This window comes from Odocoileus virginianus, chromosome 3 (assembly GCF_023699985.2).
Source record: "Odocoileus virginianus isolate 20LAN1187 ecotype Illinois chromosome 3, Ovbor_1.2, whole genome shotgun sequence".
Classification (NCBI taxonomy): Eukaryota; Metazoa; Chordata; class Mammalia; order Artiodactyla; family Cervidae; genus Odocoileus; species Odocoileus virginianus.
Window position 1 is genome coordinate 43,684,678 of NC_069676.1, and position 12,105 is coordinate 43,696,782.

The following is a 12,105-nucleotide window of genomic DNA, read 5'->3' on the forward strand; positions in this document are numbered from 1 at the left end:
TTAGGTAATTCTCTGTTGTGGGAGCTGTCTTGGGCCTTGTGGGATGTTTAACAGCATCCCTAGCCTCTTCCCACTAGATGCCAGTAGCCACCACTCGCCACAAGTGGTGACAGCCAAAAATGTCCATAGACATTGCAGAATACTCCCCGAGGGGGAGCAAAATCACTCAGCTTTTCTTGAGAATCAAAAAAATTGGTATGTCAATTTGGTGGCATTTACAGAGTCATGAGGATAGCTTTCAAGAGTCATTAGGACATGTTCACAAGTCCTTACAGTATCATACTGAGAAAACAAAAGTCACACCTCTACTTTTAAGTTAAAAAATAATACTAAATATATAAAATACACATGTATCACACATGGCAAGAGGTGGGAAGGAAACAGACTGAAAAATAAGTGGAAGCAACTTAGGATGGTAGGATGAGGGATCTGTTTCCAAGTTTCCACTTTAAAAAAAACAAAACATTTTCTACCCTGAACACAAATGCTTTATATTAGCTTTTAACACAGTTTTGCCATGGACCTGGCAATTTATTTTAATGAAATTTATTATGGAATATAACAAAAGACAGACAGAAAAGTGCCCAACTCACAAGTGCATGGCTTGGTGGATTGTCACTAAGTGGACACACCCATGTAACCAGCATCCAGCTCAAGAAACAGTAAGTCAGCAGCCCTTCAGAAGTCCCCCTGTCCTCCCCTCCGGTCACCACTGTTCTCAAAGATGACCTGCTTCCTGATTTAAACACCACAGATTCCATTTCCTATTTTAAAACCTTATATAGATGGTTTTGCATGCAGTGTGAACTGTTTTCCTGTCTAGTTGCTTTTGCTCAACATTGTTGGTGAGATTCACCCCCATTATGGAGTGTAGTTATAGTATGTTATAATGAGCATATAGAGATTTTTAAATCATAAAGCTGTTTGTTAAAAGATGGCAGATGGACGTTGTTAAAAATCTGAAAGCTTTCACTTCCCGGCGAGGGCTGTACAATGCTTCTTCTAGGAAGTTGGTCATGTCTTCCGGCCCCCAGCCCACTTGCCTGCAAGTTCTCTCTCCCAGTTGCTTCTCCAGGTCTTGGATGGATCTGTGCCAGTCCCAGCAGGCCCTCTCTCACTTGTCATCACCGGTGACACATATTGGTGTCTGAATTCCTTGAAGAAGAAACCAGTCAGACAGGGTGGGTGGGAAGGGAGCGTGGGTCTCTTGCACGAGCCTGAAGATGGCAGGAAGTGGGGCCATGGGTGTCCAGGATGGGGTCAGGGCCTCCTGAACGGAGAGTCTTCATCTCTGTTCCTGAAGTGACCATGGCTGACATGCCACCGGCAGAAAATCAGAAGTTTCCCGGCAAAAGCAGCCTCATCTGGCCGCCTGGCTTGTCACATTCCTCAGCACCAAGCACCCCATTGGCACTTTTCTATTTCTCATGCCAGCCCTATAAAGATGGGGCTATCATGAGTTCCCATTCTACCACCACGAGCCTGAAATGGAGAGAAGTTAGCTTGTGTAAGAGCCCAATCTGGGCTTTGAGCTCAGGTCTGTGGGACCCCAGGATCGCCCTGTCAAGGCCACTCCTCTACCTTTTTCATCACTGGCTGACATGGGAAGAGGGGAGTCGTGACTCCGTCTCCAGTGATGGATTCAGTCTGGCGGCCTGGTCCCAGCCATAATGTCAGGTGAGCCATTATCTCTGATGATGCTTCCATGGGTTTAATCATACAGCAGGTAGTTCAATATCTCTTGCTTCAAGCCCTACCTCCTGCAACCAGCGGGAATCTCTGGAAAAATGTTCTGGGGAAAAACGGAGGCATTTTTATGACTCTCTCCTCACCTAAACCCGCTGGGCCAGGACAGAGCACAGACCCTTGGGCTCTGACCATTACCCTACACTTTGGACCCAGCCGCCCCCGGCTTTGATGTTGTCTTGGTAAATGTCCCCCAGTCACCAGTGGGCTCTGATCTCTCCAGCACCTAATAATTCAAACAGCCTGGGGCAGTGAGCAGCTAATCAGTGGACAGGCCTTGCAGCTGCACGATGAGGTTGAGGGAAAGGGGGTGCTTCACTTCTTAGGGTCTCATTCCACAGCCTGATGGCCATGGCAGACGCCCCTTGTCCGCTGGCCCAAGGGTGAGGTTAATTCTCTCAAGGAACCGTATGGGGATGTGCCTGGCTGTGGTGGCCGTTACGCAGTTTGAATCATGGCTGTCCCGGCCAGGCCATCGGGTGGAAATTAAAATTTAATTTAGACAGTCCCGTCTCTGCGGCCCTGGTGGCCGTCGTCTGGGTGATTGACTGGCTGGTTTCTTTCACCTTTGCATGCCTTGGGTTTTTACTGGCGGAGGAAATGAAGGCTGAACTGGGGCAGGAAATTCCATGTACACAGGTGTTTCTGGTTAGCCCCATGCACCTCACCCAGGGGCACGACTGGGGGCCAGGGATGCCTGTGTGAGCCCGGGGGCCTCTGTGGTGCGGCAGCTGTGGCAGCTTCGCCTCTAGAGAAGCGGGGCAGGATGGTCAGGGCCACAGGGCAGACAGAGGTGTCCACAAATGGGCCCCCAGCTAGCCCTAGGAGCCCAAAGACTGCCTGCCACTGCCATGAGACCGCATCGGCACCTTGGTGAGAGCCATCCCGGCCCCTGTGCCTGCAGCGGGTGGCTGGTGGCACCAGGCCCTGACCTGGGAGATTAGCGGCGCCCTGAGGTGGTGTTTACACATTGTAGCCAGCACTTCATGTGGCTGACCTGCCCCCATTTTCACATCTTCTGAAGGGCTTAGAGATCCAGAAAGCATGCCTTCCCTTGCTTAAAGGGTCCCTGGAGGGATTGAGGAGGGCGGCTTTGGGTTTGGTCAGACACAGCCATCTGCAGGCTTCTTTCAGAGGCTGAAGAAGTGGTGTTCTTCATTCCATAATTATCTCCATTCTGCCATCTGGACACCTCCACCATTACTCATTCATCACCCTGGGTAAAGGCACTCAGGGCTCCTGTTAAACTCAGGGTGCACCAGGAGGGAGGAAAGCACATGCTGAGAAATGACACGGGGAGATACCCACCCTGCACCTCAGTTTTCACAACTGTAAAACAAGAATTAGATCCAGGGTCTTCTGCTGGGTTGGCACATAGATAAATAAGAGGCCATTCATAGAACATCGGGCCCACAGTGGGTAAGTAGCACACAGAGAATATTCACATCACTCTCAACTGGGCTCTAGCCCCTGGGAACACATCCAAGGGAATCATTCAAAAAGAAAATTATTTTATAAATAGTTTAGAGTATTATTTTAAGCCACAAAATTAAAAGACTCTTGCTCCTTGAAAGAAAAGCTATGACAAACCTAGACAGCATATTAAAAAGCAGAGCTATCATTTTGCCAACAAAGGTCCATACAGTCAAAGCTGTGGTCTTTCCAGTAGTCATATATGGATGTGAGAGTTGGACCATAAAGAAGACTGAGCACCGAATAATTGATGCTTTTGAATTGTGGTGTTGGAGAAGACTCTTGAGCATCCCTTGGACAGCAAGGAGGTCAAACCAGTCAATCCTAAAGGAGATCAACACTGAATATTCTCTGGAAGGACTGATGCTGAAGGTCCAATACTCTGGCCACCTGATTCAAAGATGCAACTCATTGGAAAAGTCCTGATGATGGGAAAGATTGAGGGCAGGAGGAGAAGAGGACGACAGAGGATGAGATGGTTGGATTGCATCACTGACTCAATGGACATGAATTTGAGCAAACTCAAGGAGACAGTGAAGGACTGGGAAGTCTGGCCTGCTGTAACTAACGGGGTTGCAAAGAGTTGGACATGATTTAGCAACTGAACAACAATAATTACTTTAAGCACACACACACACACAAATGTAACCAATGAAAATGCCCATCACTGGTTATACACTGAGGTATATCATTAATGAACAGCCAATAAAATCAGTGACAAGTATGAAGCCAAGTCAAATGCTCAGGAAATAGCTGAAGAAAGCAAGCAAGTCTACACGCTAATTATGACTGTGGGAAAATGCATGACAAGTATGAAGAATACTGGAGGGAGATGTGAGTAACTGCTTATTTAAATATATTTAAGTCATTCAGTATTTAAATGCATAATAAAAATGAAAATGAAATGAGAACAGAGATGGATATGAATGTGTCTACGTTATCGAGTTTCTTCTAGTATGAGAGCCCATGCCAGGAGTCCAGGACACAAAGTATGTGATCACAAAGGCTGGAGAAAAGCCTGCAGCTGGGGCCTTGCCTACATAGAGGACACAAAAGCAGGCTCATCAGAATGTGTGTGGCCACCCGCGTGAGCTTCCAGGGTAGGCAGGGAGTCCTGAGGGAAATGGGGCTGAGCCCTCATCAGTCAGCCCAGGATCCCCACATACACCCCTTGCCCCTGTCGCTTGGAGAGGGTCCTGGGCCCGGTCCTCAAGATTCCGATCGATGCGCGGCTGCCCCTAGCGGTAGGATGGGGAACTGCAGTTTCATTGCTTTTCGGCGTTCCGAGTCTGGGCAGTACTATGGACAGGACCTTGTAGTTTCAAGTGAAGCATAAATGAATGGCTGCTGCGGGGGACCAAGGGGATTGGAAGGTGGAGGGAGCCTAAACTGAGAGCTCCCTGCTTTATCTTCGGGCCCCTGCCTGGTGAGCTGTAAGGCACAGAGGGTGGGCGTCTCTTGCCCTCAACAGACTTCCCATAGTTTAAGTCACAGCTTCATCCTCCTAGCAGAAACCTGACCAGTCCAGTCCTTGTGGTCTGAGCTCAGAGTCCTTCTAGAATCTGGCTGTGGTCCTGGGTCCCTCACCCTTTCTCTGTTGCACCTCCCTATCCCTCCAGGCTTTCATAATGAACCTCAGTTCATTCTTACTGAATTGCCTTGGGTGCAAAATAATGGTTGGAAGAGCAGCAATGACTTGTGAATTTCAATTCCTCTTCTAAAACCACTTGTAAATATTTCTGCAGCTTTCCTCCCTCTCCCTCCCACCTCTTCTTCCCCACCCCACCCCACCCAACAGACAGGAGTTATGAAACAGTAATTCACACCCCTCCCTTTGCATCTCCTCTTGGTTACTGCAGGGAGTAAGCCTGGCTCTGACCTACCTTCCAGACCTCAGACCCCACAAGCACCATCAGATAGGAAGCTTGTCATCTTGGAAAGAAAGGCAAAAAAAGGTAACTTCCAAATGTTGAGCACCTGCTGTAGGTCAAGCATCGTGCTAAGTGCTGCATCCACCCATTTCCTCCTCCCAAACACCTTAGGAGACAGGTATTTCTGCTTTACAGATGGAAGAAACTGAGGCTGGGAGAGGTAGTAAGTGGTAGAGCTGAGATCCAGAGGTTGGCTGTCTGACTCCAGAGTCTAGGCTTTTCTTTCCTCTAAATCCCTTCACTGAACCTTCTCTTTTGTCTGTGGAATTCTAGGAAGAGTCCATTCTGTTTCTCATCAGCAGGGCCTCCTGCTCCCCATGAAGCAGGGTCTCTGGGCATTTGCACATCATCCCTAGAGGGGAACCTTGGGTATGTGGAGCCTCATCTCAGGATCCAAAATGTCCAGAACTAGCTGGAGTCAGAGGCCTTCTGGCCCCTCTCCCCACCACATGGAAATGTCATTTGTAGTCAGCGGCTGTAGTTGGAGAACTGCCTCTTAGGTGCAGTGAGTCAAAGGACCACATGGAATCACTTTAGCCTGAGCCGGCACTGGAGAAGCCCTGGCTCATAGCCATGAATGGCGGCACGTCCAATAATGCTGAACTCCAGGCGTGAGTGTTGCCAAGAAACCAGAGGGGGTTGGAGACTGACCAGCTCTCCCATTGCATGACAAGGTCCTGCATGGTGCTGGGCGTGTAGGTGCTTAGGAACAGAGCTTCCTGTCTCTGTTAGAGAAGGGCCTTGGTCCTGTGGGCTGAGGGTCTTGGTGATATTAATAAAATGCCCTGTACTATGACCATCTTGGGGGATGGAGGGTCTTAATCAGGGACCATAGGCCTCTGTGACTCTATGGAGCTTTATGTAGGTTCCTGTGTCTGAAGAGGAGCCACAGCTTTCTCTGCATTTTCAGAGGTATCCAAGACTCACAAGAGTCCAAAGACCACACTATCCAAGAGACTGTAGTAGGAACAAGGGGATTACACCATTCAGCATGCTCAAATGTATAAGCCCATCCCTGGCACTGCTGGTGGGGGGAGATGTGTCAAGCTGGTGCAAGTATGTGAGGATGAAGAGTGGGTACCCAGGTCAGGTTGGCTCTCTGAGCAGAATGAAGCTCCTTCTGACTCCATTCCCACACTGACCACACAGGTTGGAGAGAGCATATCCACCCCCCTAGGCCTTTGGGGAAGATGGCCTCCCCCACCATCATCTGTGAACCTCATCTCCAAGCTTAGGGCTTCCTCCCCCTGTGGGGCTGCCCCCTCTCTGAGCTCCAATTTCCCCATCAGCCTGGGGCCGTATATCTTCTCCTCCTTTCTCCTGGCTGCTTTATAGCTTGCTGGAAACACCTTTCCTTAGCACTTCGAAATGTATCACTTGAAAGCATCTTAACGTTAACCAATGTGATTCTTTTTTAATTTGAAGGGGCTTATTTCTCCGAATGGCTTTCCTGATCATATAGGAGGGCATGCTCCCTAATATTAAACTTTTTCTTTATAAAGAGCAAAAAAATGACTCACATCTGTTTGATATTTAATTCAAATTGAATGGCAGGACAGGAACAAAATTACACTGCAAAAGGCCATAAAGCGTGATGTTTAAAAGGGCCAAGCATACCAAACCTACATGTCAGAAAATTTGAAATGACACAGGATTGAGGAGATATGGCCTGGGCAATGGGGTGTCTCCTACCCAAAAGCCAAAGAGGTGGTAGCCAAGCTGGGAGAAGGTGAGAGGTGGAAAAGGCACATGATGCACTGGAAGATTTTGTAGGGACAGGTTTCTAGCCACATATGAGTTTGGGGGTCTTGATGCCATCTAGAAACCAATGCTCGTTTCTCTGGGTTGACAGGTGGCCTGTCTGGAGCCTCCCAAGGGGCTGCTGAATAATGCTCACACAATGCCTAGGGGACCAACCAGGCATTGTCCCACTGCCAGCATCCAGCAGGCCTTGGGGTTTGCCTACAGCTCAGAGACTGACTGGAAAACCCCTCTGCTGATCAGTAAACCAGAGATTCCAGTATCCTTTGTCTAAAGGGGATGAGAAATGGGGTGGAGAATCACACACCCACACAGAGAGCTGTGATTTCCTTCCTCTAAATGCCAGGCAATCTGCCACCACCCCAAACTCTTAAAGAGTTCCCAGGAAAGAAGTGAGCGTGGTCTCCTACTTATCACCCCCGTTGCAGAGCCCCAGCGCAAGAAGTCCATTTGTGAACCATATCTGGTGACATCTGCGAGATGGGCATTGACAACAGGGCTCTGCAACCTGAGCTTGACCGCAGCTGGTCAGGTGCCTTTTGGTGAGTGTACATGGAGGAAGGGGGTGGGGAGAAGAGTAAGGATCTAGAAGAAATCAGATGCTGTCTCCCTCACTGACCAGCTGAAGTCACTTGGGCATGCATCTCTCTCAGCCATGGTTTCTTCATCTGTTACATGGAATGGTTTAACATCTTCATAAGGTTATTTTGAATATATGTTTTAAATCTAAACACACATTCACTTTTTGGTGGGGGGGGGCAGCTATATCTAAATCCTTCATTCTTTCTTTGACTCTCACACAGGATCCAACAGTGCTATACAGAAACTACACATTTAAAATCAATGAACAGATATTAAACTTTTGCTCTTGTATTTTTTAACCTGACTTTACAACCTGCATTTTACTGACTTTTTATTGATATGTCTGTGGATGTAGTTATAGTAGAAGCATCTATCTCTATTTTATCTTTTTTCCTTTGTTTTGTTTTCAAACATTCGTGCTTTTAAGTACCAGAGCATTGTACAACTTTCTTAGGATAGTTACTCTAACCCCTCTAGGGCTTCTGTACAGTAGCATCTTTATTTCCAAGACATTTTCACATCAGTTATTTTGTGTCTCTGGCCCACAGTTAAGCACAAGAGGCTGGCACTTTTTTCACACCATGCTGTGTTGGAGCTGTCTCATGCTGTCTTCTGAGAGATAATTGTTAAACAAGTCACTATTAAAAATGCAATTATATGAACTCACAGTTAAAAAAACTATATTATATACAAAGTTAATAAATAATCAAAACTCACAGCTTCCTAATTATTATACTGTATTTTAGTATATCTATGCTCTTGTAAATTATATCTGTATGAAGGAAATGCTATGAAAGGATGTGCTCACTGTGTGTCTCTTTCCAAATCCAAGTTCAGTGATGTCATATTGATACCTTGAAACTGACCACAGCTGGAGAATGTACACCATGGAAATCAGAGATTGGTCAACACTATACCCAGACTTCACGAACCACTCAGAGAGCCAGTTGTTGAACATTAACCAGCACATCCCCAATTGTTGTGATTGGCATATGAGGCATGTGGAGCTTTTGGTGACAGTCTCATGACCACAATGAAAGTCCTCCTCTCAACCCACTGCTTTCTCCATCAGACTTAGCTCTTCAGCATTTCCAGGACCTTGTATCCAGGGTGTACAGCATTTTGTTACCCAGAACACTCTGGTCTTTTCCAAATGTCCCCTACCATTCCTCTTATGAGATCTCCTTGACTTCTGAGTTTCCCCTGAACGGAGCCAAAACATCCACTCTGGTTTGTAAAGCATGCTGAGCCTCTCAAGTGAAGGTACTTTCTCTTTCTTTAACTGAAAGGAGCAAAACTCACAGCTCGTCATTACCCCTCAGTTTTCTAACCAACACTACCTGAAGCGCTTGACAAAGCCCAGAGGCAGGCATGTGCATGTGAGTATGTGTGTGTGCATGTGTGTGTATGTGTGTGTTGGGGAAGGAGAAGTCAGACCACAGGAGGCTTTCCTGATGATGCAGCTTGAAGTCTGCGCAGCAACCGCAGACCCAGGGGAAGAGGAATGTAAAACCGAAAGATGGAGCCCCCTGATGACTAGCTTCCCTCTCTAGCCTCCAACGAGTGCCACGGGGGACCATGTGTTCCTCAGTAATGAGGCCCAGCACTGGTTCTGGAAGCCTCCAATGTCAAGCGTCCAGCTTGCCTGTTTCCAGGGTTCCTGGGTCACAGCTCCAGCGTGGGAGCCCTGCACTGCGAGTGCATGTTTCCGAGAAGCGAAAGGCTTAGTGGTCACGTTGCACTGCGGACGCTTTTAGAAACAGAAAAACCTGTTGGCCTCTTCTCATTCTGATCAATTTGTTGTTGAAACACATATTAACCTTCTAACCAGCATCTTTGTTGTGGTTTGACTTGTTTCTCAAAGCCTCATTCCCTAAAATTCTGCTTCTACCCCATGCAAATTCTTGAAGTCTATAGACACTTACCAAGGACCTACTGTGTGCCAGATGGCTGTTTGATCTGCAGACAGTTGCTGTCAGGGCTCTGCTGGTGGTGGTGCCGGCGTGATACAGAGCACACAGCGAGTCCACATATGCCCAGCTGAGGAAATACCTTTTGTTCCATGGATCTCACCTGGAAATCCCCTCTGAGTGTCCCAACACTATCTTGGAACTGGGAGGGAGCTGGCTGTTTGTGGAGGAAAGTTAAGGAGGCTTTTGGGAGGGAAGAATATTTAGGGATGGGTTGTGGTTCATGCTGAATAAGAAATGGCTGGCATTTACTGAGCATTTCCAAGGCAGGTACTGAGATCTTGTACAGGCTGTGTGTTTCAGTCTTCACAGAGGTGGAGTAGGTACTAATGGTGTTCCCACGTTTTATATGAAGGAAGATGACCTGGGAGAGGAAGACAGTTTCAGGGTCAGTAAGTGGAGGGCGGTGGGAGTCTGGACCCGGCTCTACTGCTCTGCCTCTTGGGTGGGAGAGGAGGAGGGTGTCAAAGCAGACATCCTGGCGGGACTGTGTGGGCCAGGCCAGGCCACATCTGTTGCCTTGGACATGTCCTTTGGGCCCTCCACTTTCCTTTCTTGCAGACTCTGAAGGCCAAACAGGTTGGGGTGACAGTGGTGGAGGGGGCTTTGGATTTGCCAGTTGCCTTCACGACGCCCCTGGGCCGTGGAGCCCTCTGTGCTACGCCCCCACCCCCATCTCCTCTCCATTTTCCGCGGCCACCCTAGGGCTCCAGGGCTTCCCTGGTGGTTCACATAGTGAAGAGTCTGCCTGCAGTGGGGGAGACCCACGTTCGATCCCTGGGTTGGGAAGATCCCCCTGGAGCAGGGAATGGTTACCCACTCCGTATTCTTGCCTGGAGAATTCTACGAACAGAGAAGCCTCGTGGGCTAGAGTCCATGGGATTGCAGAGTTGGACACAACTGAGCGACTAACACTCACTTTCACTAGGGCTTCGGGGGGCAGGTAGTGGGGGCTGAGCGTGCAATAGGCACGCTCCCTGAGTGAGCTTTCTTGCTCCGCCTTCCCTCTACTCTGTCCTGCAGTGGACACTGCAGGCTGCAAATCCTAGGCTATCATCAGTTTCTGGTCTCCCATAGGAGAGGGAGAAGCCCGCACATTTTGCACGTTCTCTGGGCACCTTGAGGAAGAGTATCTGGCAGGGGCTTCAGCATCCTCTGGACAACTTCTGTCTCCACGTTGCCAGCTTCTCGGGCAGGTCTAGCTGTGTGCCGCACAGCACCCTCTCCGGTAACACAGTCTCTCGCAGGTGACCACGCAGCCCCGGGATGAGGCTGGCACCAGTTGCACTTCCTGTTCCTGCTGATCTCTGAGCTGCAGTGCCTCTGTGGCTTTTCGGCCTTTCCGCTCCCTGTGTGCCCAATGTCCTGATTCAAATTTTTTAAATACTCAGAGTGGTTTGTTTGTTTTTTTTTTTTTTTTACTTTCTTGACTGGATCCTGACTGATACCCTCCCTGGCACTCCCACCCCACCTCCCCTGCAAGCAAGGTGAACAACAGGGTCCATCTTCCCAGCCCATGTGAGCAAGAGGCCGATGAACGAAAGAATGATATCACAGCATCCTCATCTCTCAGAGAAGCAATTGCAGAAACCCCACGGCTGGCTGCCTGGCTGAGCTTTCACTCCAAAGGCTCCTGTCTCTGCTTTATTCTGAAGATTCCCCACCCTCTAACCCCTGCCCCCACATCTTTAAAGGAAAGTGAGGCAGCCCAGCTGGGGTTCCTTGCAGCAGCTGAAGTGCTTGGCTCAGAGCCGGGGCGTCCTGATGGCGTTGCCCAGTACCTGCTCTATGTAAGCTCTGTCAGGTAACACCAAGGGGATCAGAGGAACAGGAGGGGGAGGAAAGCCCCCTCTACAACTCCAGATCCCACGGTTTCTTCCTCCTTTCCGGACTGTGGTTTGATTTTGACTCATAAGTGCTGTTTCTTGGATCTCTTCTTTCTTGTTCCCCAGTGACTGGCACTGAACCCCTTAAACAAGTAGGCATCGTGGGGAAATGGAGGCAGAGATAGGAACTGCTCGATTGTGCTGACATTGCTATGAGAACACACATTTTTGTGGCTCAAGCCCCCTTGCCAAATGGCGATATAAAGCCCTTTCAACTCACATGTGTAAAGAAGAAAATAATTAAACTCTTCTGTTGAGGATCACCTGGCTCCTCCCATCCATTCACTTAGGATGTTTTGTTCCCACTGGAGCGTATGATTGGAAAACAAAGGTAAATGAGAGCAATTTATTCCCGGATCACTTTTTTTCCCCCAGCAGGATTAAAGCTGCCTCAGCCATAAAGAGTTTACAAACTCTAAAGAAAGATAATAACTTCCCTTCTCACAGCCCGGTCATGGGGAGGTAATGCATGTTTCCAATCAGCTGAGAATGTAACTCAAATGGTAGATTTTATTTCACTTTAATCCGCCTGTGAGTTCACTTTCAAGGTAAGAGGGACCACAACCTGCAATGTGAACAGAGTTTATTAACTTCGACGTCTCCTCCTAAAGGTGGAGGAGCCAGCTTAGTTAATCCTCGCCCCAGAGCCTTGCCTGGCTTGGGGACCTGGTGCGGTTGGTGCCTGCCTGGGGCCTGGGGTGAGCCCTGAGCAGGCAGAGGGGCTTCAGTGATTCACAATTCAGCTAACCTTCATGG